The following is a 27,415-nucleotide window of genomic DNA, read 5'->3' on the forward strand; positions in this document are numbered from 1 at the left end:
TTGAATATTGCTGATGCCAAAAGGCATCCTTGCTTCAAACCCCGAAAGGTACTGATTTGTTCAGATAATAAGCCGTCTAAGGTTAGCCGGACTCTAATGGAGGTTTGAGAATGCAATGAATGTATGATATCATATGATGTCACTGGACACTTGTCTCTAGATAATTTGGCGAGCAGTAGTGTCCGGCTCACCGAGTCAAAGGCGGCATTGAGACCCACAAAAGCAAAAGAAAACTTGTTGTTTAAACATTTGGCATTGTGATTTGATTGAATTAAGGGCAAACAAGTTTATAGTGGTTCCCATGCCTGCAACGAAACCTGTTTAATGTGGGTCTCATAGCTGATGTTGTAGAGTCCAGGCATTAAATTCACAAAGAATCAATTTGGTGAATATTTTTCCTGGCGCATCTAATAAAGCGATCGGCCGATAGTTGGCAGGCACACTTCGATCCCCTTTTTTGAAAATAGGAACAATGATGGATGTTTTCCAAGAAAGGGGGATGACCCGAGAGCACAAAATTTCCTTAAAGATGGAATAGAGAATATTCGCCCATTCATCAGGATGGGTTTTGAACATGAAATTCGAGAGGCCATCAGGACCCATCGCCCTGGAAGAACTTGCCTGCATGATAATGGCGCGTAACCTTTCTATGGAAATCTGTAATTGCCACATGGAGGCAGAGGAGGGTGAATAAACAATTTGTGAGAATGCAGAGTCCGCATACAACGAAGAAAAGTAGGAGATCCAGTCCGATTCCTTGACGCCATCAATTTGTGTGTCTCCTTGTAAATGACATTTGTGGTCATTCATTAATTGCCACATATTTGCAGAATTTTTATTGGACATAGCATTTAGCATGGTCTCACTGTCCCGTTGGAATTGAGCTGCCTTTCTACTCTTCAGCCAATTTTTGTAGCGGAATTTGGCTGTTTTTAGGTGCTGCCATCGTAATGGATTTAGAGATGCCGCTAATTTTTTTGGGAGATTTTTATACTCTGCTTTAATGCGATGTATTTCTGCATTAAAAATGTGTGGGTGTCCTATTTGGTTAGACCTAGGGATTGTGATGGTCTTCCTAAATGGATTTAGCAGATCAGAGTATTCCTTGGTGTCAGCTTGCAAAGCGTTTTGTTCCACACTATTTTGAAGGCTGGGTAGGGTATTAGAATTCCACCGAAGACGATTTCTAGCGGCATTGACTGTTACCTCAATTGTACTTTTACTAAACCCACGCTGCCACGTGTGTTGAAAAGGTATATCTCCATCTATCGCACCATTAAGCATATAAAAGTTACGGTCTTGCATGAAGTTATTCCATCTCTGGACATTCTGAGTGCTGTTCGTGGTTTTCAAACAGTCCATGTTGAGGTCACCCGCAATGATAGTTTCGGAGATGATATTACTCATCGTTATTATATCTAATATTCCAGATAAGCCATCATAGAAGATATCATCAGACATGACGGCAATGTTTCGATAAATATTAACAAATGCTATCTTCTACGTGTGACTAACAACTTGCACTAGTTGTATTTGCGCTTCAACAGAAGAGCAAGGCTTAACATGCAGCCCACTCTCAATGTGTACTGCAACAAGGAGACTTGAAGATGGTCTACCCCCACTTGGAAGGGCAGGAAGGAGGGCAATCTCATACCCATCCCACAGTGGGCAATCAATGAGCCAGGTTTCCTGTAAAGCTATCACCTGGCAAGGGTACGCTAATGTAGTGATTGAAGACTGCAAATGAGAATTGCCCCTTGTGTTCCAACTTGCTATTGTAAAAGGGGCAGCACTTATTGGTGGTTAATAATTTTGAGTTACACCACTTTGACCAGTTATATTATCTTGATTCACTCCACGATAAATATTTGGTTTCACGTAAACTTTTTGAACTTTAGGGCGTGCTGCTGAAGGATCTTCAGCTAGGAGGAAACCCATGTCAAACAATTGCATTCTGCATCTCCAAATGGAGTCTCGCACCACTCCAGAAGGGAGCCATAACCTCACAATTGCTCGAGACATGTCTGAGATGAATTCAATTTGATCAATATCTTGTGTTGATACATTGCATAGATCAGGGATATCTCCAAACATGTTCAACACACTTTGACGATTCAAGTCATCGGATGGGAAATTCCCATCTCTACATTTTAAAATGAAGGTGTGAAAATGTGCCCTGCGTGGGTTATATGGCGTGACACTGATTGCGAGTTATGATTTGGTGGTTTCCATGTTCATTTCAAATTGTCAGTGTTTGTGTTACAATAATCACTATACATTTCCTCCTGCATCTGTTGTTCTTTGTGACAAAAACGTTGTGAATTATGTTCATTTGCAGTCGCCACCACTGTAGGGATGATGTTTTGCATCCTAGCAATATTCGTGGCCAAGTATTCATCTACCTTTTGCTTAAAATTCTCAAACACATGTTGTGTTACCAAACCATCTGTTATCGTTACCTGCACTTTTGGAAGAGGAACATTGGCATTGGTTACAGTAGGCAAGACAGTAGGTTCCGATACCTGTTTGCTAAAAAGTTTAGTTGGTATGGTTGGTAGGTCACATGTTGTATGTTTAGACAACACATCAACAGACTTAACCTTATTTAGGCCACACAACTCGTTATTATGTTTTTTTAATGCAGCAAGTTGTTTGTCAGCCTCATTGTTACGGGCTATAGATAGTACAAGTTGTGTAAGCGGAGACAAAGGGCCACTCCGCTCATCTTTATTAGCTGGCCCCTCTATAAGTGAAGGTGCAAAAAATGAAATCGGTGGCACTTCTGGTACTGATGTTACAATAGGATCTGTTTCACTTGGCACTTGGACTTTTTTTTGAGGAGCAGACGTTTTGTTCAAAGCTTTGTAAAAGGAATTGAGTGTTTTTTTGGTGTGTTTAACATTTCCCCATTTTTTTTTTAACACAGAGAGTGGTTTATTTTGGTCAGCTTTGGGATTTCTCGCTTTTAGAGCCTCTAAGTCGCTTAAAGCTTGGCCTACTGTTCATGTTAGAACGTATTATGCCAGGGATCAGAGGCAAAGTACAAACCCCCATCGTCACCTTTTGATTAACAATATCCAACTGTTCGCTATTCTTGATCTGATTGTGCTCAATACCATCAAGATTAACATCAACACATTCTATTGATTTCTTCACTGCACATGGATCATTGTGCGCAAGCATACTCTTAGATTGAACAGTGGAGAAATATGTTGATAACCACTTTGTTAAATCATCAAATTGTTTTGACTGATGTGAAACTTTTGTGTCCAATGACTCAAATAATTTACATAGACTCATGACAGTAGTGTGAATGGCAATGAGAGCTGGTTGAATCATGGTTGCATGCTGAAGAAAGATCAGCTGGAACTATTTTGGTAGCTCTGGGTGTAGGAAAGGCAAAAGATTCCAACATCGAGTTATCAGTTTGTTCTCGCGAGTCTATTTGACTAAATACCTCCTCTCCCGTATGGACAATCTTGCCATAACAATTCTTATCATTCCATAATACTAGAGATTCACATTGGCTTGCATGAATAGATAGGCAAGTTTGATCGTTACACAACGAGGGAAACTATATGGGTGAGGTGACAATACGGGAAGAAGAGTGTCTTGGAATGTGTTTTGTGGACACTAGCATTGTATGATCAGAGAGTGGTTGGGGGTTAACCTTCACACATGGAGTGCTCACAGGGAGTGGCAAGCTATTTGTCTCGGGCCCGCTAGATTTGTTGTAATCGACTAGGTGAGAGGTTGACATAGAAGAAATGGAAACAATAGATTCATTCATTTGATTTTCAAAAGTAAATTTTGGTTTTGAGATGAAAGATGCTCACGTTGGTGTGATTGAAGTGGCTGAGTAAAAGTTCTGCTGAATGGCTTCTGAATCCCCTGTGTTCGATGGTTTCCTGACTGATGCTAAATGCTGTATGTTCAGTGGAATACTTGTCGTTAGTTTGTATGCCATGATGCGCTTACTTCAAAGATCAAAAGACACTCAGGTTATTAGGCCAACCCACTATGGTATTTTGGTCTTTGTGTTTTCTAACAATTCACCAAATTATCTTCTCCAAAATCTGCATACCAAGATTAGCAATCAATTACAGGTGAGTGATATAAATTGGCAAATATAGCAAAGTTTTTTAGATAATTTTAAAGTCAATGGAGTCAATAAAGGCTCTATCACAGAATCCACAAGTGTGCCGTCTTAGGTCACCAGGGCACACCAATTGGCTCGACTGTTCGAAGGGAAAACCCAACAGTCACAGTCAAGCCTATCAATCCAGTTGAAAGCTGTGTATGTAAGTACGACTGCTCAAAGGGTCAAGCCCCGCAGTCACAGTCGCACAAATCACAAATAGGGGCTCAATGGATAGAACCCTGCAGACACAGTCAAGCCTATCAATCCAGTTGAAAGCTGTGTATGTAAGTACGACTGCTCAAAGGGTCAAGCCCCGCAGTCACAGTCGCACAAATCACAAATAGGGGCTACTACAGCCCTTGTGGGTGTACTTAATTATTGTTAAAAAGAGAAATAAATTAAAGGAGTTTGTCAAGTTATTTGATGGAGCGAACTGATCGAGTGCCACTCACCTCCTATTTTGATCCTGAGTCGTACTCCTGGAAATCGCTCTGACTCCCACACCAGAGCACGACCTCGTACACATCCAGCTTCTTCCACGAGGATTGATGTAATAACGATTTATCTGCAACTTCAAACCAGCAGAGGGAATGCAGCAAAGGTGTCACTCTTCCTTCGCCACCAGAGCCAAACAGCAGCCTAACAGCTCTGTTTTCGCAGCGCTCCGCCCTTGACACCGCAGCCGGGCTTCACGCCGTGAGGGCTGGATGTCGTGGATTTAACTTCCTGGTTGCTCCGTAGGTAGGGAGCGGGGCTATGCTCTTCGAGAGCGTTAAAAGTGCGCACAGCTCCGGCAATTCAAAGCAGTTCAAAGCAAATTATGCTCTCAGTCTTGCTCGCTGCTCAAAAGTAACAATAATCTGGATACAGCTCATAACAAAACTCCACACGCTCCTCGATACACACACCAGAGCAGCCTAACAGCTCTGTTTTCGCAGCGCTCTGCCCTTGACACCGCAGCCAGGCTTCACCGCAGACTTATGGGCAACAGCAGCTCCAACACTTGGTGCACTCACCTCCGACAGCATGGACGATTGTCCATCCAGTTCAGCACCAGAGCTACTGTTATCATAGGAGTCAGTGTCGTACTGAGCCATTCCCCGGATGGACTGTAGCACCAGAGGATTTTCATGGACTGCCACACCACTTCTCCACTGGTCATTGGTTCTGCCTCAGACTCCTGTTCCTCCTCTACCTCCTCACCTGCATCTAGTGCCTCATCACCTGCACAAGGACATATAAAGACATGGAGAATCAAGTTAATTGCATCCACAATATACATTGGTATCACAATGCTGTCCTGCAACACATTGCGGTACATGTTACCATGCCAGAAATTGCATACACACACTATGTACAAGAAGCCATGTGATCATGGCGTATGCAGACTAGCAACTACATTCCATGTACCTGTCCATGTAGCCAGTGGACACATTGCCAACAGACATGTATCTCTGAAAGCACATTCTGTCCCATGGCACAACTAAATATTGACAAAAACAAGCTAAATGTGCATCATGTGGCTATGCAACATGCCATTACAGCGCATGTGAACACGCTCACACATAATCACAGCCAAGTCCACTACAATTACATGCCACACTAGTGTTCCACTGGCACAGAGAGTGAACACAATGTGGACATGACCCGAGTGTGGAATGTGTGATGTGGAGAGAGTAATGACATGTACTGGGAGATACAAAGAGGGGACAGTGACATGGACCCATGGAGTGTGTGTTGAGTGTGGGAGGTTAACAGGGATGAATCCTCACAAATATTTTGCAAGGGGGACAGTGCCATAGCTGCAGGAGGGATGTACGCAGTGTAGACAAATTCAGTGTCACTCATGGCACACTGTCAGGTCCACTGCCAGGGTTCATGGAAGTTATCTGTAGCATGGAACCACCTACGTACATGTGTGGATGGACTATCTACAACCTGCAGTGCATGATGTGTAACACATGCTTCAGCAGCAAGCACTTGTTTAGCAGAGCAGAGTCACTAACAACACTGATGCAACTAACCAGATGCCACATTGTGGTGGAATATGGAAAATGTCTTTTTGTGTATGACGGTTGGTGTTGGCTACTGTCACAAAGCCATGTTCAATGGATGTACGGCACATGGGTTGTATCCACTCTGAGGTACACTCTGCACGAGTCAGTACACCATGACATGGTTCACCCAGGGCAGTCATTCAAATGCAGGCACAAGTACAACACAATCATACTTCTTTGTTTAATCTACACACACATATTCAGATTACACAAGGTTGATCACTCACCGGACGTGTCCTTGTAATTTGGCAGGCCTCCCATGCTTTGCACCTGATCCACATGAATTAACATGCTCATGGCCTCTTCATGTGGTGTGATCTCCTGCTCCCCTGGTGTCCCCCCCTCCAGATGTCACAGTCGTGGTGAGGTTGGCACCCAGCTTGTGTTTGGTGCGACGGTGGAGGTCATTCCACCGCTTCATGAACTTAGCAGTGGTGCGCCTCTCATTCCCTAAGGCATTGATGTTATCCGTGTCTCGCTGCCTGTGCATCATACGCTGAGCAGGCGTCTGTGTGCTCCCTGGCTGCGTGCACATGTCATGGTGGTGATAGCGCACGTAGTCCGCAAGAATCTGGAGTTCTTCTTCTTTGAAGCTCCACTTCCTCAATGTGGCGGTGTCCTGTGCCGTGCATTGGAGTTGAGCCTCTTCCTGTTGTGCATGCGCTACCTTCTTGGCATGTCGTGCATACCCTGTGTGCCTGGCCCCAGCACAAGATGATGGACCACTAGTGGCCTGGGCCATGGCATCACCCACTGATACTGGGACAGCAGCTGCTGCTGGTGGAGGGCACAGGAACGTTATGTGGACATCCCTTACCCTTTGAGGGACAAACAGCATCTGCCCCGGTGTGTCCGTGTACCTGGGGAGGGACAAAACGGCTATTGCTGCAGCTCCCTGACCCTGGCTGGTGGGGACAGCAGCTGCCCCTGTAGGGCCCTGAACCTGGGGGGGGCAACAGAAGCTGCCCCTGCAGGTCCCTGACCCTCGGTGGTGGGGACAGGAGCATTATGTGGACGTCCCTTACCCTTTGAGGGACGGACAGCATCTTCCCTGCGTGTCTGTGTACCTGGGGGGGGATGAAAACAGCTACCACTGCAGCGCCCTCACCCTGGGAGGTGGTGACAGAAGCTGCCCCTGGAGGTCCCTGAACCTGGGGGAGGACAACAGCAGCTGCACCTGCAGGTCCCTGACCCTGGGTGGTGGGGACAGGAGCTTTATGTGATGTCCCTTACCCTTTAAGGGGTGGACAGCATCTGCCCCTGCGTGTCCCTGTACCTGGGGGGATGACAACAGCTACTGCTGCAGCTCCGTGACCCTGGGTGGTGGGGACAGCAGTTAACGCTGCAGCTCTATGTCCCTGGTTGGTGGGGACAGCAGCTACCGCTGCAGCTCCCTGGCCCTGGGTGGTGGGGACAGCAGCTGCACCTGCAGATCCCTGACCCTGTTGGGGGGGACCACAGCTCTCTGCACGTCGCCTACCCCTGGAGGTGGAAGCAGCAGCTTGTGCTGCACGTCCCCGGCCACCTCTGCCACCTTTCCCTCTTGGGGCCTTCCCACTCATGGTACAGATGGACTTTTACAATGGAAAGCACACCAAGCAATTGTCCTGGGCAATCAGAATGAGGGGGCAGTATACGTGATGGAAAAGGTAATTCTGTGGTCCAGCAAGGCTCAATATTACCCCTGGTGAAAAAATATACGGGACGCGTAACGCACAGGAACCCCAAAAATCAAAAATGCATGTACGCGACACCTCTGTAGCTCCTGTAAAAAGTAAAAGCGTGACGCGATAAGCTGTGGCACCCAGCAACACAAAAAATGTGTACGCGAAGCCCGGAAAGCTACTGTTATGGTAATAATGGAGGTACGCAGTACACAGGGGGCACCCAGAGTATAAATAATGCTTACACGACTCACCATTAGCCTCCGAAAAAGGAAAAGTACATGCGTGTGTGCGTGGAGGCAAATCCCCAACCAAAATAAGAAGTTTGTACTGTCACTGTAGTGAACGAATTGCGTGATACCCCAAAATTCTCTGAAATGCACTTGTCCGTCCAATCCCAATCACATGTACGGTCAGATTTGCTACTACGCACTTCTTTATCCTGATTCTGAACACCAACGCCCATCGCATGTCACGTAAATTACGCGCTGAGGGCCTTTCCTCTGATTTCACATGTCTGCGCTAATTTCGAACGCAATGAGTAACCGGCACTCTGTTTCCGGCTACCCAGGCAATTGACACGGAAGACCCACGCTCCTGCCTACAAGCCTTTTTACTTGCCTCCTACTGCCCTGAGCTGACTCCTACTGAGCCATCTGCTGCTGCCTGCAGACTGTGTGCCTGCTGCCCACCTGCCCTGCATTTCGAGTGCCTGCTCTCCAGCCATTGCCAGAGCTCCTGTCCTTGGTCATGTGACCACCTCAGCTGATTCACCAGACTCCCAACGTGCCATTTCATTACCACCGCTCCGCAGCCCAGCCCCAGGACCACCTTGCCAACCCACACCTGCCTCGGGCGTTGCTATGTCTCAACCAACATCTTCAGAGGTAAGTGGCAACCCCATGGCAGCGAGGCAGAGGGCTGTCAACTTCACTGCCAGGAAAGTTGACATCCTGGTGGAGCAGGTGCTGGGGCATTATGATGCCCTCTTCAATGGACCAACACAAGTCAGCAATGATGGGCGTAAACTGATCTGGGACGGGATCATGGATGCCATCAACGCGCAGGGGGTGGCATCTCGTACCTTCAGACACTTGCACAAGCTCTGGGAGGACCTAAAATCCAGGACCCACAACAAGGCCCTGCGCTTCCTCCGGGCTTGTGCCACCATACACCACCAACATGCGGGACCTGGAAAAGTTCTACTCGGTGCTGCACGCCCAGGTCAGTAAGTTGCAGCCACGTCGTCAGGTAAGTGTCCATGTGTTGCTGGGCTCCACAGTGCATGTGCATGTACATTGGCAGTGAGCACCTTAGGTTTACAGCAAGTATGCCTCTTGTACGGATGTCTGCGTGCATGACCCAGACAGTGCTCTACATTTGTGCAGTGGACTATGTGTAATTTTGATGAGATTACATTTGCATTGTGTGTTGCACTGCTGCCTTTCAGAACATGCACGTGTTTTGTTACATTTGTCTGACACGTGCCTCTGTGACAATTGTGACAGATGTGGTTATGTTGGCAACCTCATTTGCATGGATGGTGTTCATGTGTATGTGTCAAAGATGTGATTGTGTGACTGGCCATCACTCATGGCTGGATGAAACAGGTGCATTTCAATGTGTGACGTAGTCATGTGGCGGTATTGCCGTTGACAGTACTCTGATGTGATTGCTCATCGCACTGCTTGAGGACTGTCGGGTAATGTGTGTGCATGACATGTGTATGAGTATATGATGCATGTGTGTGTAGCATGTGCAATTGAGAGATTGTTACAGTGCCATGTCCCGGATGTGATTGTCTGTTGGGATGGACAGGAATGTATGTGCATGTATGTGTATGTACATTGCATGTACATGTGTGTTGCGAAGGGGGATGATGGTTGTTCCCTTTACGAGTGTATTTCATGTGCAAGTTTGTGTTGCCATGCTCACATTGGTGCAGTACCCTGATGTTTGTGTTCTATGTCTCCTTATCCGTTGTTGCTTTGGAAGAAGAGGGCGGAGACAGTGCTGTGGAGCAAGGCAGCAGGGGTGCCTCCAGCAGGCAGAGGCACAATGCCCAGCCACACACCATGGACACCACATCATGAGGGAGTGAGCAGGCTGTTGCCGCGTCTGGACAATCGGCCAAAGTTGCTGAGGGGGAAGTCCAAGAGGGCGAAGGTAGATGTGGACTCCTCAGCAGCGGGGGGGGGACAGGTGAGACAACACAGGGGTCATCCAGTGCGGAAGACGATTGGGAGTCACCCAGGTTGGCAGGATGAGGCCATAGTAATGCAGCTCATGGGGTCAGGCAGGGGTGGTGAGGTGGGTGTGACTACTGCAGTCCTGCTCCTGGGGCATGACGCTGCGCAGGTCACCATGGAGGAGCGTGTGCGAAATCCTGTCCCTGGGCCAGCGGCTACAGCTGTATGCACCTTCCAGCATGCCTCAACATGGATCCAGCCCCAGGTGTCGGATCCTTCCACCCAGACAGACACCCCAATGCCGGATGCTGATGCCATTCGGGACAGAATGGTACACCTGCTGGTCAGTGTTGAGAGACGTACCAGCATGATTTGTGATGAAGTGCAGGTTTACTGTCGAGTGCTTGCACATCATCACGATGATGTGTGGCGTCCCCTCAACTGGCTAGCTGCATTCCTGGTCTCGATAGCGCTGCGTGGGCTGTCCACTAATGCGACCCCCTCTCGGCCGCCTCCACTGTGCGCCGGTCATCCTCCGGTCGCCTTCCAGCCCAGATACCACCAAGGCCCCCTGTGCACCAGTCCCAACCACATTGGCCCATCTGTTGGAGCAAACATCCCTGTCTGAGTTGGGAGTCGACAGTGAATCAGCAGAGGTGGTCACCGTGCCAATCCAGGCAAAAACAAAAGCGCCCACGAGCAGGGCACGGGCCAGACACCCCCGGGTAATGTCATTATCCCGGAGGGTGTCCACACAAAGCAGGCACCGGGCGCCATGGCAGCAGCAGGCTCTTAGTAGGAGGCTATTTTACTCAGGCCGTACCATCACAAGGGGGCAGGTATGCGGCGTCAGGCAGGTTGCAAATGTGGAACTGCGAAACAGAATGTCTTCCGTGTTCGTGCGCTACGGGCGGCGTATCGGAGCAGAGGGGCAGCAGTCTCGGGAGGCGAGAGTGACAATGGCAACTGGCAACTGGCAAGGAGGTGGGCTACCATCCCAGAGGTAACTTGCAGGAGGGCGGAGGGGTTGGAGAGGAACATGCTGGAGGCCCTGCAAGCCCTCCAGGAATCAGCAGAGGCCCGCCTGGGGGGTAATGGATGCCTTGCTCAATGGTGACCTGGTCCAGACATTGAGTGACATTGGAGATGAGGAGGAGTAGTCCGCTGCCTGTATACATAGTTTTGTAGGTGTAAGTTTCCTTTTAATTTTAATTTTCTTTGGAGTGGACTAATTGGACAATCCTCCATGGTTAGTTTGTACATAGTTTTTAGGGTGAGTTTTTGAATGAATAATAACCAGACTTCATGGACATTTATTTTCGAATTGTACACATATTTCTTGACATGCAGATGAAATATTTTTATGAAAAATTTACATGGACAGCTTTTTTTTTAAACAGTCTGTATGCCATTAATACTACTGTATATTATCATTTTTATTTACACAGTCATTGTTTGTAGCAGTTATTTTTGCTGCGTGCCTGTTTGATAGTACATTTAGTAGCCCAGATTCCAAACATTGGTAGTCATGTATCTGGTTGCTTACATGGAGGTGCATTGTTGCTGGGTTGATTTGCGAGGGCAGTATACACATGTGGCTGACCGGTGGTGGTGTGTGAAGTGGAAGGATGGGTGTGCACTGTCGAATTGTATTTCCTTTCACATGTTCTGCATCACTCTGTGTTTGCCTTCACTGTGTTTGGGAGGGAGGTGGGTGGGGTGACCGTGGGAGTGTTACATGTTCAGGATAATGGTACATGACTTAGTTAATGCTGTGTAACACACATGTAGTGCATTCCCCTTCACCAGCATGTCTTTCGACAGTATTCATTATCTCAGGTGTTGGTCAACCTCTTGCACTGGGATACACTAGTGGCATTTCTTTATTTTGCACAGTGGCTGTCCGATTCAGCTGTCTGTGAGTCGTGTACTCTCTGAATGCCATGTCCTTCACACATGCCCAGCGATGTGTTTGTTAGGGAATATGTTTTCAACATAGCAGCTCAATGTGGCTCAGGCTGTGGCTGTGAGACACCTGGCCATTGTTTGTTGATGTGGCAAACATTGAGGGTATGTTTTTTGGTCCCTGGGGATTGATGACATGGTCACGTGGGGAGCAGGGCCTCACTTTAACATTCACTTGTCACATGTGTATGTTGGGAGATGGTTATGCCCAGCAAGTGTGTGTGAGCAGATGCCGCACTCATGGATGTGGCTCAGGTGAAAGATTTAATTTTGGTTTTCAGGATACTTGTTACTGAGAATATTATGGCTGATGTCACAACACAGCGGTCCAGGAGCACAACACACAATCGTTGCAGTGATCACAATGTCAGGGTACAGCATGCAGGTGATGTCCCTTGGAGAGGGGGCTGCCTGCAGGGGGGTGTCACAGGTGAAAGGGGCTGGGGGGGGTGGTGTCACTTGGAGAGGGGGCTGCCTTGGGTGAAAGGGGCTGGGGTGGTGTCACTTGTGGGGGGGGCTGCCTGCAGAGGCTGTCACGGGTGAGGGGGGATGGAGTCCCTTGGGGAGGGGGCTGCTTGCAGGGGGTTGTCACAGGTGAAAGGGGCTGGGGGATGGAGTGCTTTGGGGAGGGGGCTGCCTGCAGGGGGGTGTCACAGGTGAAAGGGGCTGGGGGTGTCACTTGTGGAGGGGGCTGCCTGCAAGGGGGGGTGTCACAGGTGAGGGGGGCTGGTGTCCCTTCTGGAGGGGACTGCCTGCAAGGGGGGGGTCACAGATGAGGGGGGCTGGAGGGGTGGAGTCCCTTGTGGAAGGTGCTACCTGCAGGGGGTTTCACAGGTGAAAGGGGCTGAGGGTGGTGTTACTTGTGGAGGGGGCTGCCTGCAGGGGGCTGCCACAGGTGAGGAGTTTGGGGGGTGGAGTGCCTTGTGGAGGGGGCTGCCTGCAGGGGGGTGTCACAGGTGAGGGTGCCCTGGGATGGTGTGGTCACTACAGTGGTTAATGTGCTGTGGGTGGTTATGTGGGTAGGCTGGGTTCAGAGGGTGTGTGGGGATTCATGTTTTTTAAACGTGTGTAGCTTACACTTAGAAGGGGGCGCGCGATTTTGCTTGTGTATGGCGTGGGAGGGCACGCATTTTTTCTGGGGTGCTGCTAGGGATAGCGAGGTGCTGACGCGTGATTACGCTGGGGTGCAGCCGGGGATTGCTAGGTGTTGATGTGCGATTTCAGTAGGGTGCTGGATGCTGGGCCCGGGAGGGTGCGCGGAGGCTTGCCCTGTGTTAGGCCTTTCACAAGCTTTTTGGTGTGCGTGGAGGCGTGTTGGGGGGCATTCCTCGTGCAGCTTGCTATTACTTACGCAACGACTACCGATGCCTCTTGAAATCCATGAATACGTGTGCCTGGCAAGTTTTTATCTGCGCCATGGCTCACGCAGGGTCTTTCTCAGCGCGTGGCTCTTGCACCATTTCTGCGCCAGATTCCATGAATTGGGCCCCAAATGCCAAACCCCCGACCACATATTAAGTCAACAGCCTCTTTATTTGCATCCTACATAAACTTAACATCTGATGCCCAAATGTAGAATGTTTTGGAGGCTGTGTGAAAAGACATGCAAGTTAAAATACTTCAATGTTGCTCTCTAGGGAAGCCTTTTTGTAATTTAGGTCACACAACAAAAGCCCCCTTAAACACTTCACCTGCCAGGCTGAAACTCGATTGCTGAGAGTGGTCACAAATGAGGGTAGCAGCCCTGAGTACCTTGTGCACACCCACCTGCTAGAAAGCTGGTATGCCTGCTGCAGATTATGTAGCCGATAGGGGTCCTGTTCGCTAAACAAGTTCCGATTGCATCATTGTTAAAATGGTGGCAATTGTGGCAGGAGACTAGCCCAGGCACTGGTCTATGGGCCTCATCATAAGGTAAGCAGTAGAACCCGCCGGGAGGCGGCAGGCTACCGCCGACCACGTAATACTGTTTCTGCCACCTGACATCCCGGTGCCACTGGGATATCGTAAGCGGCAGCAGAATGATAAATCCCCATTCCTGATGGAATGGGGACACTGAAGCACCAGCACCGTTGCTTCAGTGTTAACACTGGTGGTAGGGGTCTGAACTACCAGGCAGGTCAGACCTGCCGGGAGTACCGTGCCCCTGCCGGCAGACTCTTAGTTTGGCGGTCTGGAAAGGGTGCTGTTACGTTGCTACCGGCACCCTTCTTTCCGGACCACCAAACTTATAATGAAGCCCTATGTGTTTTGGGCTGGGTGACAACATTTTGAAGCATGATGCCCTCCTGCATGTGCAGAGGAACAAGCGGATAGAAGTAGTCGTGGCATCTGAACTCAGTCCATACCTTTAAAACATTTGATTACATGTCAAGACACGACACTTGAGACACGAATGCGGGGCAGGAGAAGGAAGGAGTGACATTTCTCTTTCACGAGGGCCTGGTGTGACCATGGAGGCATGCAAAGGTCACACTTCCAATGGCTGCACGAGGGTGTGGTACGGAAACCTGATTATCAAAGCTTGACATTTTATGCCTCTCACCGAATGCTACTACAATTTACAATTTACAACTACAAAAAAAAAACCTCCATGGCGCTAAGGGACCTCGGAATCAGGCGGTAAGGGTCGGCGCTGTTTACGCCGCCGTAAACCCCTTACCGCCTGGGTCCTAATGAGGCCCTATATCTTTCATGCGCGTGTGCAAGCTAATATGCATCAGTTCTGAACAAAAAGTAACACTAAAGCTAACAGATCCCATCCACAATTAACTACACTCGATACACATTAAATTGCAACATCGCGCTCAGTTTGCCGCACCCCGAGTCATCAATTCGGTGCATGCAACATGAACCCTTCGTAATGATAAGGACCATTCCTGACCTCCCCAACATTCCCTCCTTTAGTTAATACTTTAACAAAATATTATCATCTTCTTGGGGAGCATCCCTACAACCATCTCTCACACCTTTCTCAATATGGGCATACTCCTCCGCCAAACAAACCCAACTCATCCCCCCACCATTCCTGCAACCTACCTGCTGCTGCACACAAGCATGTCAATTTGGTGGAGGACACAAGAGATGTTCAGTTTGAGTACCCATGTGGGATGAAGTGGGGGGTGACCCTATCCTTGGACAGGGTTACAGTCATCAGAATGGCAGCTGTCGGTACCTGGGTAGAGAAAAATCGTAAAAGTATTTGGTAAGAACATAAAAGAATGAGATAAAAGACAGAAATAGGCAAAAACAACTTCACAGCTTTGCTCAACCAAGAAGGTACCCAAGACAACAAGGAGTTGATCCACGACTCATTGGTGATCACAGCCTCAGTCTCCATGATCACTTTTAGTTTATGCAGGGCACCAATAGTTCTGGTGAGGGTACCATTTTCTGTACCATTGGGAGGCACAAATGTGCAACAGGCACTCCCAAATTTCCGGCAAGCCCTGACCTCCATAGCTGTCAGGATGTCGAGCACTGGTTCTGCAAAGTCACAAGCCTTAGTGTCCTCAAATCTTCCTTAATGGCACTAAACATTGACTCGGAAGTGTTTGCAAAAGAGTAACAGCTCATACCTGGTCACATGGAGACATTTGGCATTTGCAGCTGCTTGGGCACCAGGTGCCAGTAGGGAGACAAAGAAGATCTCAGTGTGGCTGAACAGTCGGTATTGATCTGGAATGTCTGCTAAAGCTTTTGGTGATGCTGCTGAAAGGTAGTTTGATCTTCTCCTATGCTACAATTGTTCCTGATTCACACTGTCAACCATAGTTGTTTTGGCCATATAAGGTGATGGAGAGGACACAAGGGGCACAGTGGACAAAGGGGGAACAGAGGTTACTTAGGGTATTGGACGGCCCAAAATGAAAGGTTATTCGGGGATCATGAGTTTGGGCACATGAAGGTTAGAGAGACTGCACACACCTCACCAGGCTGGAGGCAACTGCCTGTTTGCAGACAATCCACAGGTCCAGACATTATCCAAAAGAGCAGCCGTACCTCAAGCTGGATCTGTGATGCGAAGCATGCGACTGCCGTTGCCATTTATGCCAACCGGCACTGTGCCATAGCCCTTAAAACACAGAGAAAAATGGGTGTCTGTATCTTTTTTTTAAATATATTTTTATTGCCATTTATTAAAAAAATCTTTTTAAACAGAACTCCCTCCCCCCTCATGCCTTCCCCTCTTTTTGAGGAACCACTCCCCAGTTTCATATCTTCTGAGGTATACAGTCCTCTCTCTGTTCAATTCCCCTATTTACCAGTATATCAACCCATATCCAATACCCAAATGTTTTGGGGCACCATTGTTGCACAAAGTTGCTTTTCAAGAAAAGTAACATTTCTCCCCAATCCTTCTGGAACCTGTCAGCGTCCCCTTCGGGCCAGTATGTCATCCATTCCTTCGCCACTATTTCCCAAAGCTTGCGGTACCAGCTAATCATCGAAGGAGTGGAGCTTTGTTTCCAGTCTTTAGCAATTAACATCCATGCAGCTATTAGTGCAGTAGTCAAGGCTCTTTTCTGGGACTTCGAGATATGTATCTCCGGTCTCATCACTCCTACCAGAGTCTCCGTTGGTGTCAGTGGCAAGACTCCTGGGACAATTCCTGTACGCTTTTCATAATCTCTTCACGAAAACCAAAACCTTTTATCTTGGGGCAGCCCCACCAGATATGCATCCAGTCCCCCACTCCCCTACAACCCCTCCAACATTCCTCAGGTGATGATCGAAACATCTTATGCAGTTTGCTGGGGGGTGTAATGCCACTGTAGCATCATTTTATACCACACCTCTCGTAGTTGGAGTGACCTAGTCAATTTTGTAATGTTCTCCACAGTTCTTCCCAGTGACTCAGGGGTATTGCTTCCTCCAGCGATCCTTCCCATGCTGCTGGTACGGCCAAGATCCTAGAGCTGGGCCTTCCTGTAGCAGTCTGTATATGTCCGCCACTAAGTGCTTGTCCCCCGAATGAGAACCGAATGAGAGGTGATATATGTCTCGAATTGTGTTAATGGCCTCAATGCAGCTTGCCGAGTCTCCTTCTGCCTCAGCCAATGTCTGAGTTGGGTATATACGACTTTCCCCCCTTCCTTCACCCCACCTGTGCTTTGCACTCTTCAAACGACATTACTTCCCTATCATAACATGTCGCCAATCTTTTCACACCTTTGTTCTTTCCACATTTTGAATGCTCCTTTTACCATGCCCGGGGTGAAATTGGGGTTGTCAAACATTGGTGTAAAGGGAGAGGGTATGGATGACAAATGTCCTTTCCTGATTTTCCTATCACAGATATCGCATGTCGTGTGAAGGACCTTGCTACGTTGAGCGCTCGGTGGTATATCACTTCCCTGCAGCCAGAGCAAGCCTGCCAGGGGCATTCCGGCTACTGCCCTGTCCATCCGAGCCCATATTTTGTTGGTAATTCCCGAGAACCACTCCCTGAACACTCTGAGTTGTGCTGCTTCATAATACTGAAATAGATTGAGAAGCCCTAATCCACCCCTGTGTCTGGGAGACCTCAGCACGTCCATAGCTACTATCGGGCGATTGTTCTGCCAAATTAATCTAGAGATTAGTGTATTCAATGTTTCAAAGAAGACATTCGGGATAGCTATTGGGAGTGTGTGGAACCGATATAGAACCCTCGGGACAATCACCATCTTTACCGTGTTTATCCGTCTCAGCCAGGAGATCCGCATTGAGGACCACTTTGCAAAATCAGCCTGCGTTTGTTTGATTAGATGGGGCTGTTTGCCTTATATAACACGGCCACCCTACTTGTCAGTTTGATCCCTAAGTATGCTAGACTACCTTTCGCTAAGGGGAATGGGGAGCTGTTTCGTATTTGGCTGGCCATTTCCTTTGAAAGTAACACTTCTAACATCTCGGACTTCCCCGTGTTTATTTTTAAGCCAAACAGCCCTTCCTGTTCTTTAAGGGTGGTTACTAGGGCTGGGTTCGATCTCTCTGGCTTTACCAATTTTAGTAGCATGTTGTCTGCGGATGCGGCCATTTTATGTGTTTTCCCCCCTAAAGGGGACTCCCTTAATGGCCCGTTCTGTCTAATGGCAGATAGCAGGGACTTTAAGTAAATAGCATATAGATGTGGGGATAAAGGGCATCCCTGTCTCGCCCCTCGGTCTATCCTTATTGCTTCAGAGATTTGGTTGTTCACTGTCAAGTGGATCAGAGGGGTGCTGTAGCTTGCACTGACCATTTGCATTTATTTAGGCCCGATGCCCATTTGTACCATCGTCTGCAACCGATGCAGACACTCCACCCTATCAAAAGCCTTCTCCGCATCCAACGAAATGAGTTACTGGTATCCTTCCCACTTCTAGTTTTTCCAACAGATGGATCACCCTTCTGCTGTTGTGCCAAGTTTGCCTCCCTTTTATAAAAACCCGACTAATCTTGTCCTATGATCCCGGGGGAGAACCTCCTTTACTCTGTCGGACAGTATCCTGGTGTACATTTTAGCATCTATATTCAATAGCGCAATGGGCCTGTACGAACCACAGTTTGTGGGGTCTTTATTTGGTTTTCCGAATAGGACAGTTTTGGCTTTCGTCACCCCCCCCCTACCTGTAAGTGTTATATAATTTTGCCAGGAACCCTTTAAACTCTTTACAGTAGACCTTGTAAAACACCCCGGTATATCCATCTGGCCCTGGAGATTTACTTGTCAAATTTTGTATCGCTCTTTCCACCTCTTCCTCTGTAATTCCCCTTTCAAGGCCCTCCCTCTCTTCGATCATTATCTTAGTCAATTCTATCCCCTCCCGGTATGCCCATATCTTTTGTACATCCGGTTTCCCCGTGGAATACAGTTCCTTGTAATAAGCCGTGAAGGCCTGTATTTTCCCCTCTTGATTCCGTCGTCAAGGCATCGTTTGCTAGTTTTATTCCCTCTACATGCCGCTGACCTTTCTGTTGTTTCAGGAGCCTGACTAGCATTTTGTCTGCCTTATTTGCACTTACGTAATATCTTTGTTTAAGCCTTAATAGGGCGCTTTCCGCCTTTGAGGTGCTTAATAGCCTCAGCTGCCTTTGTGCCTCATTAACTTTATTATAATTCTCCTTAGGTTTTCGGCTTGCCAAGAGGTTTTGTGCCTGCGCCAGTTTCTCCTCTAGTTCTTCCTCTAATCTATTTCTTTGTTTTTTCCTTTGGGCTTTTAACCAGGTTAGCTCCCCCCTCAGCACCCCCTTAAAGGGGTCCCATATGCTCCTCAACGTGACCCCTGCCATGTTGTTCAAAGCAAAGTATTCTATAATGTTACTCCTCACCTTTTCCCATATTACGTGGTCCCTCAGTGGATCCCCCGGGAACTTCCATGACCATAAGGGATTGTTGACTTTCAACTCCCAGATGTATCCTCATCGGTGCATGGTGGAGATGTCCATTGGACCCAGTTCTATAATATGATATGATATGGCATTTGTAACACGCCTATACACAAGTATTTCAAGGCGCGACGAGGCAGGGAGGGGGGATCAAGGGGAGACAGACAACGATCCTACTAGGCCAGGTGTCATTCAGACCGCTATTAGTGTGCCCAATTTTCCAGGCGTCCCTCATGCATAATCTATTCTTGACAATGTGCGATGCACATGCTAGAAACATGTATACCATGTCTCCTGTCCCTTTTTCACCCTCCATAGATCTTTTAAAGCCATCCCTTCTATTTGTTTTGTACCGTCTGTGAGGGATGAGCGGCCTTTTGGGTGTTCTGCCCACTCTGTCGAGCTCCGGGTCCCATGTCATGTTAAAGTCTCCTGTGATTATTAGTTCCCCAGCTATGAACTGCTTTAGTTTCCACAGAACCTGATTTAGAAAGGGGTCCTGTCATGTGTTTGGGGTGTATACTGTCCCGATGGTAATTATTCTCTTTCCTATCTGTGCCTGAAGAAACGCATCTCCTTCCCGATCTATCAGTGTGTTGATAATTCGTGCCCCCAATGTATTCTTGAAGCCTATCATTACTCCTGCTGTCTTATTATTGGCATTAGCCTGGTACAGTTGTGAGTATTGCTGTATCTGTATCTTATGTTTGTCTTCTTTCCGTATGTGTGTCTCTTGTAACAGGAATATGTCTGCGTTGTATCTCTTTAATTGCGTTTGGACCGTATTCAAGCCACTAACATTATGTGAAAAAATCAGTATCGACATAGCCATTAGTTTGTCATACTACTCCTACCCTGATCCCTGTGTGTCTGGTATATCCTTCCCTCATCATCTGCTGTATGCCTAGTTGAGTGTGGTTCCTTTTCCCCTCTCCCCCTTCTCCCACTTCACCTGCCCTCCTCCCCCCCTCCGGGTCTGACTCGGTATCCTTGGATGCTTCCCACCTCATGGGCACCGACCCATGTTTCACCCGGACCCCTAGGTTACTCTAACCTTTTCGATTCCAAGTGATGCCTCACCTCCTCCCCGCCGAGCGACCATACATCTGGATCCATTCTACTGTTCATCAACATGCCTGATTAAGCAGCCCTCGCCTCCTCCATTGGTTTTGTTTCATTTGAGCATTTGTCGCTAATCGGCCCCTGCTTGTTGTGTCTCCTCTTCATTTCCTAGGTCTTGGGCCTTTCAATTTCTCTCCCCTTTTTCCCATGTATGGTTGACCACTCCCAAGGCTTGGGTTCTCGCTGGCGATCATTGCTCACTTTCTCTTCTGAGGCTGTCTTCTCTGCTTCCAGCCCCAAGACTGCCAATCCTTTGTCGCAAGTTGTCACTCTCTGCTGTCTCCCTTCCCACAGTAAAAGTAGGCCAAAGTGAAATGTCCGCTTATAGGGGACTTTTTTTTCCCTGTAGGTTCCTTGTCACCGGGCCCATCGTTCTCTTTTTCTGCAGGGTGGACATCAGAGCCATTTATTGTTATCGTCTCTTTACCTGCGGCCTTAAATATTTTCTCCTTCTCCTCGTACAATGCCAGTGCCGCTAGGACATCTCTGGGCCTGTTCCCCTTCTTCACTCCTTTTCGGGCCCACTCTGCGTACCCGGTCTATGCGTATCTCCTCCGGTGTGCTATCCGTCAGCAAGGTGGTGAAGCATTGTTGGATTGTGAATTTCAGCTCCCCATCAGGCCTTTGATCGTGATAATCACACACCTCGAAAGATTCTCCAAATCCTCTGTTTGTATTTCAAGGTTTTGTTTGGCGGAAGCAATCTGTTCCAGTAGTTCCGAGTTCTTACGTACTTCCTTTTCCATTTCGGATAGCCCCTGTTCCGTTAGGTCCATTCTACTCCCCAAGGGGCTGATGTCGCCCCGAATCTCTTTTAGTGTTTGTTTCAGATCTTCTTTCAAGCCTCCGATCCGCTCTTGAAAGGAAGCTGTGATTCTCTCCTCCATGCCCACTTTTGTAAATCTTCTTTTAGTGCCATTGTACCTATCTCCTGTGTGTCCTCTTCGTCCTGCTCCATCTGTTGAAGCTGCTCCTCCTGTCCTGACCGTGCTAAGTCTTTATGCAAGTATCGTTCTAGTTGGCCCTTCTTTTGGTTTTTCTTTGATGGCTGAGACCCTGGGGTCTGTTTCCCTTTTGGGCCTGGCATCTACAAGTGTACTGTTGCTCCGCATCTTGCCCTCCTTCCTCTCTCGCACCATGTTTCCTTTGCTAATTGGTTGGGGTTCCCTCTCCACCTCTCCACCCTGGTGTTGCTGATTCTCATCTTAGCTAGTCCCCCCTTGGCTTCTGATTCTGCCCGGGCTGCTCTGTCTCTGGGCCTAGCTGCCCCAGCCTCTTAGATTCTCCCTCTTTGGGGTCAGAAGTTATTTTATCCTGCCACAATTCCTGGTCGAACTGTCTGTTTACTTTCTGTATAGACAAGTACAAGTGTAGCCTCCCTTCCCAGCTCCACTTACTGGCATTCTGCTCTTTCTTGTCCTGCTCTTGTAGCCCATGTGTTGCTCGCCGCTGTGCTCTTTGCCTCGTTTAGCTCCTGTGTTCTATTGGCCACTGTGAGAATAGGGATGTTGGGAAAGAACATCTCACTTCCTTTGCTGTGGGTACTGTTCCATGGGCTCCCCTTACATTGGTGTGTCACTGTTTCTTTGTCCTTCTCGGTGCGAGCACTGCTGAATTTATTTCCTGTTCCCCATGGGGGGATACAGGGCTCCTGTCTCCTCTGCTGTGGCGGGTACAACTGGTGTGGCTTGCCCCTCTGCTTCCGCTCCTCTCGGAAAGCAGGTTTCTCTGGACTCCGTGTAGAGCTGGGCCAGTGTCTCCTCCCCTGCGGCCCACACTCCTCGGCGTATGCTTGGCCCCCACGGGGCATCCTTCTCTTCGTCGGTGGTGCTTGACCCCTTCCCTGCTTCTCGCTGGAGCTGCCGTTGGCGGGGCTCCTCCTCTCTGGCTCCCACCACATCGTATACCTGGTCTGTGGGCTTCTGCAGCTCTCCGGGTCTTGCTTGTAGGGGTTGATGGCTTTGCCCGGGCACCTGGCCCGGGAGGATGGACAAGCCATGACAATTAGATATCTGAAGTTACTGCACCTCATTATCATGTCCACAAAATCGATGCAGAGCTCCTTGAAAGGACATGAGGGCCTGGGCAAGACCCCCTCGCCGTGGTATTTCCGGGATTGAACTCCTTGCACACTACATAATTACCAACAAATCTACTTCCCTGTTCTTGTATGTTAGGGATGAACCAGTCTTCCTCGAGCTCTGCTGCAATTTGTGGTCAAGAAGTATGCGACGGGCAATGTCATGTTCTAGAGCCAAACGAAGAAATTCTACAGGCATTACTATCTTCCCTGCCACTTCTATCAAAATAATCAGGATGAGAGATCCTATAAGCGGTTGTGTGGTTCTGAACATATAAATTTATTTCAACAAAACACAGAATTTTTTTGGGTGAATTTTCAATTACTTTATAGTACTTTCGATAAGCACGAAAGTAAATGACAACGGACAGGAGTGATTATATTCAGTGGTAACACAGGTAAGTATCAACCTCTGTAATATCAAGGTAATGAATCCACATGGGGGCCCAATCACATATGAGGTAGGAAAGACCTACAGTTGAACGAGGTGCACCCGTGACGGAGGGTAGTCCAGGGCGTGGTTAACACAGGGTGTACACAACAGTTTCTACAGAACATACACAGAAGTGGGGTTTCACAGTTGTGTCACAGGGGATCGACACGGGTGTGTTTCAGCCAAATCGGGCTTGATTGGAGCCTGTCTGTGTGTTGGCCTTCATCAGGATAGACACTGATTGCGGTGTTTGTCCGTAATATCTGCTGCTGCAAAGGCAGTGGGGTGCTGTAGACAATCCTCAATTGGTTACTGGATTGCGGGTGCGTAAAGCACTCGGAATGGGCCGTAGATTCCTGAAGACTGAATTCTCTTGGGGTCCCGCAAGCCGGAAAAGGGCCCGTGTGGGTCCCAGATCTCAATCTGGCTGTTGCAGGCGTCACCGCGGGGTATTTTGATATTTATACATGTACCCACCTGGGTAGATCAGGACCCCGCCAGGCGCCCTAATTTTTACTAGTTAAGAGAACACATCCTCTATTTTTTCAGAGCTCCTGTTCTTCTCTAGGGGCTTTCCCTTCCATATCTATTATCTGGATCACTGGGACTGCCGTGTACGGGGCTGGTAACTGCATCTGTTGGGACAAGGTTTCAATTTTCTGGGAATCTGTGAAAGGAAAATATGCGGCTTCCTTCGCCGCCTTGTCTGTGTCATCATTTCCGAGAGCTATTGAATTAGTGCACTTACTACGGGCAGCACACCTTAGTAGACCTATCTCTACTGGCCAGGTTAACGCTTCTATTAGCCGGGAAGTAGTGCAGCATGCTGGACCAGGGACCCGTCAGACCTCCTAAACCCTCTTACCTGCCATCTTGATAACCCAGAATGGACTGTAGAGGTGACGTACGCAGAGTCAGAATAAATGGTGAATGCCTTCTCCTTAAAGATTCTAGTGCCTCTATAAGTGCCACCAGTTCCACTGCTTGTGCAGACTAATGAGAAGGCAACCATCTCTACAGTCCGACCCAGTACTCCCCATCCACAAGACCCATGACGGCTCCATCCGTATGCCTCACACCCATCTTGTGGTTGATGTTCGAAGACACATCCACAAAAATCACCTGACCCCCCTCCAAGCCATCCTCTTTCACATTCACCCTCTCTTCTTCTCCCTCATACGTGGCACTGGCTTTGCTACAAATGTCACAGGATTTACTAGGTGACATTGCATGGGATGAACTGATGCATTTGATAAAATTACCTCATGCCCTTGCACTCTCTGAGTCGCCAACGTGGATTTAGACTTTTCTAGAATTGCAAGGAACACAAATGCTCTAGGTACAATTTCACCAGGCAAGCCATAGTAATTGTTGAAGACCTTTGAATTGCAAAAGGTGCTGCCGCTAGAGCTTGCTCACAATGGAACTTCCCCTGCATCACTGGGTCAGGGAGTCTGATGTAATACGCTAAAGAAACAATGCTGCATGCACAGGAACCCCTCTAATTGTGCTGCTGCTACAATAGTTCTAAAAACACGCTGCTTCCCTTACCGGATACAACCTTGGGGTCGAGCATACAATACCTTGCTCCGTGAAGGTAATCGACATCCCCAACTTGCTCAGGATGTCCCTTCCCAAAGGATTTGCTGGGGTGCCTGTACAATACAAAAGGGGCTGATACATTTTGATTACCCACCTTGATACGAAGATGTTCAGTATAAGGATACGACAAGATAGCTCCAGAGAATCCCTGTGTGTCCATCATTTTGCCTGACAAGGGGAACTCCCCTTCCTTGATACAAGACTTGGTAGCCCCTGTGTCAACCATGGATGAAAACATTTGGTCACCTACCTGCATACCTATCCGGGGTTCCTCTTACGGGTCAGTGTTAATGGACAGGACTGGACACATCAGAGACCCCTGTGGGCTGTCCTACTCCTGGTACATATTAGCACCTGGGAGAGAAAAACAATTTCCTACTAAAAACACTTGCTCCAGTGTAGTGGGCAACAGTTCCTTTGGATAAAGGAGTCTTTACCCATGTCTGCACAGAGGCTAGTACTGGCATGGTCGGTGGGAACCTGAAGTTCTATGCAGCCCCAGTTGCACGGCTCTGTTCAAACTGTGCATGCAGCATTTGCACAGAGCCCAGGACATATGGAAGGGTCGGGCCTGCATCTGTTAAGCTCCCATGTTAAAGTACTGTGGCTGTTCATGACAATCCCATGTCACAGGACCCAACATTCCACACAACCAACACTGAATCCCATAAAATCATTTCCTGTTAGTCCATTAAACTGGGGGCAGTTCCTCTCAACCAGCCAAAAGACCCATTTCCCCGTGGAAATTGTCCCCTGCCCCTCGAAACCCTCTCATCGGCCTTGAACCAGGGATATATTCGTCGATGTACCCCTTTGCGATACCTGCTTCACTGTATCTCTGTTGTCGCTCCATAGGATTCATGATTACTGGCCCTTCTAGACAAATCTTTGCCAATTTCTTTTGAACAAGCTTAGCCTCTGCTTTTTGCACCTGCTTTGCATTCTCACTCTCTTTTCCCTGTCTTCTCTCGGAAAAATGCATGATGTGTGCCTGAATTTCCAGCCAACTCTAGGCCTCCATCCCTACCACTTTATCTAAATTATGCTGCACTTCTTTAAGAAGTCCCTTCTTCGGCATGTGATAAAAAATCACTACAGTCTTGGCCCATGCTTCTCCTGTTTCTGCTTTCCACATCTCCTGAATTAACTGGATTTGTGTGGCAGGATCATCCTCCAATGTCATCGCCTTAGCTAAAATTGAATGTATGTCAGCCTTATCGGGATCTGCAAGGCCCCCATACCTGAGCCCTAAGATTATTAAAAGCTGCTCCATCATGGGTATTTGTATCCAACTGAATTCCTTGATACCCTGATCTCTTCCAAAGCTCATCTGACCACTCACCCATTAGAGCTGTAAATAATATAAAGTACAATGTCCCCTATGGCTAACATGACACTGGCAGTGTGCTTCTCCAATGCAAAAATCCACTTCCACATCACTGCAGTGAGCAAAGGGAGTGTCTTCATCAAGTTACTCTGTCCATGTGTGACCACGGGATGTAATACACCCTTCCCAGACCCTTCTGGAGCAACTGAAACTAAGTTACCCCTGTTTTTCCTGGGGCTTCCCCCATCTCTCCTCTACCACTTACTACAGCAATGCGAGAACCCTGGCACGTCCTATGGCTCCATGGTGTGCTTTCTATTGTTGATACTGGAGCAGGAGGTAGGGTGATTACGCCCCGCTCTCCTTGCTCAACATCCCATTCCTCACCTTCTTCATAGTGTACTCCAGCTACTACATCCCCTGACCCTTCTACAGTCATGGAAGCATAATCAACACTACCGTAGGGTGTCGTCTTCCATCCCCCCTGCTCAGCCCCTGTGGCAGCATCCCTTTTCTCCATATATACCTCAACCGTTCTGATAACTGAGTTGTCCAATCTAACAAGAGCCTGCCCATGTCTCTACCTTCCTTTTTCTACATCCCTTACCTGTCTTCTCACTGCCTCCCGTTCATCTCTTTGCTGCTGTAGCATTACTACCTCTTTTTGCCTTAGCCATCAATTTTCCTCAAAATCCCAATTCTTAGAAATCGTAACAGATGGAGGCATTACCTGTGTCCGTCTTGCAACCAATGGAGTAGCCATTGGGCAAAATGTACCCCTCTGTGGGTGATAAAGGATAGCATCCATATGGGGCGGTGCAGAAGATATTCCTGCACCCTCCTTTTCACCCCTCCCCCCACAATTTGAACAATATGGCCCTTCCTGCCTTTTTCATACATCCTCCATAATGCAAAGATGTTTAACCGCTTCTCTAACTATGATACCTTGTGCTTTGTAGTTAAAAAGGGATGCAGGTTCTCCAATATCCCTGTATGATAGGTTCCCTCAATAGGCCAAGAATTTACAATTTTCCACTTTCTCCCGCAACCGTTCTCTATGACATTTTCAAATGTTTGCCTTATAGCCGGGTAACACATGGCAATAATGATTCAACTGAGTCTCCATACTCCAACCCAAGTTATGAAAAAATAGATACCGAGCTGAACCTGCGGCACAAAAATGTTCATCCAAAAACTCCCTTTTTACCCTACTCGGCTATACCGCAATTAAATCATTTCACTATTTACTCCAATTCTGCTTCTCACTCATGCACGGAAGACAGCATCTTATACAAAATAAACTCTGCCGGACAATATCTCCGAAATATTCCCACCACTCGAGCATAAGTGGGGCGCAATGCTTTCCACTACAGCAACGCTGCTCTAGCTCTCTTCATCATGAGTATGATTTTCTCTACTACAAAACCATCTTTCCCTGACTACAGGAAGTTTCCCTTCACTACTTTGACTAACCAAGAAAAT

This window comes from Ambystoma mexicanum, chromosome 1p (genome assembly GCF_040938575.1).
Source record: "Ambystoma mexicanum isolate Mex_15411 chromosome 1p, UKY_AmexF1_1, whole genome shotgun sequence".
Lineage (NCBI taxonomy): Eukaryota > Metazoa > Chordata > Amphibia > Caudata > Ambystomatidae > Ambystoma > Ambystoma mexicanum.